We start from the raw sequence: 901 nt of genomic DNA on the forward strand, positions 1-901 counted from the left end.
GTAGAATCGGTGGGCTGGGCTAAACAGGCAATGATGTAGAATCGGTGGGCGGGACTAAACAGAATCGGTGGGCTGGGCTAAACAGCCAGTGATGTAGAATCAGTGGGCTGGTCTAAACAGAATCGGTCGGTGGGCGGGACTAAACAGGCAATGATGTAGAATCGGTGAGCGGAACTAAACAGGCAGTGAGGTAGAATCGGTGGGCGGGACTAAACAGGCAATGATGTAGAAGCAGGCATTAATGATCTGTGGAAGCAGTGTTTATCCACACTATTAAATCATAGAGTCGTACATTCCACAAGCTGTGGTTTTGGCAGACTGGCTTCAATATAAACTGTTTTTAGACTAATGAGAAAGTTTTGAGTTCTGAAACTTAAAGGATGTTTTTATAGTACAATGATCTATTATGTGTCAAAAGATCAAGTGAATTTTGGTTCCTCAGTTCATTACCCCTTTAATGTGGTGTTCGGGTCCTTTTTGCTCCGAGAAAATTTTATTTTTCCCGAAAATACTAGTTAATGTTATCGCATTGGACTGAAATTTACTGACTTTGTTCACAAAGGGTATAACTACTTCTACAAAATTTTTAAATAATTGTCATACTTTTTTGGGGGAGATTTTTCACCTTGTTACACTTGTGGTGTTCCTGGGCAAAAATGACCCGGCCTCAAAAAAATGCTTATAAATCACTCATTATGCTATATTATCAACAAAGATTGGATTCAATTAGAAAACTTGTAATACTCCCAATAGTTTGTATATTTCATCCTACCCTGAACTGCATCCAATATCATTTCACTCTCTCTTTCTCTCTCTCTCACTCACCCACACACACACAAACACATAGAAAGAAAAGGCTGAAAAAGTTTTGAGGTTAATGTGTTACAAATAAATCAAGCAT

This window comes from Sinocyclocheilus rhinocerous, unplaced genomic scaffold, assembly GCF_001515625.1.
Source record: "Sinocyclocheilus rhinocerous isolate Xijiao unplaced genomic scaffold, SAMN03320098_v1.1 scaffold4338, whole genome shotgun sequence".
Classification (NCBI taxonomy): domain Eukaryota; kingdom Metazoa; phylum Chordata; class Actinopteri; order Cypriniformes; family Cyprinidae; genus Sinocyclocheilus; species Sinocyclocheilus rhinocerous.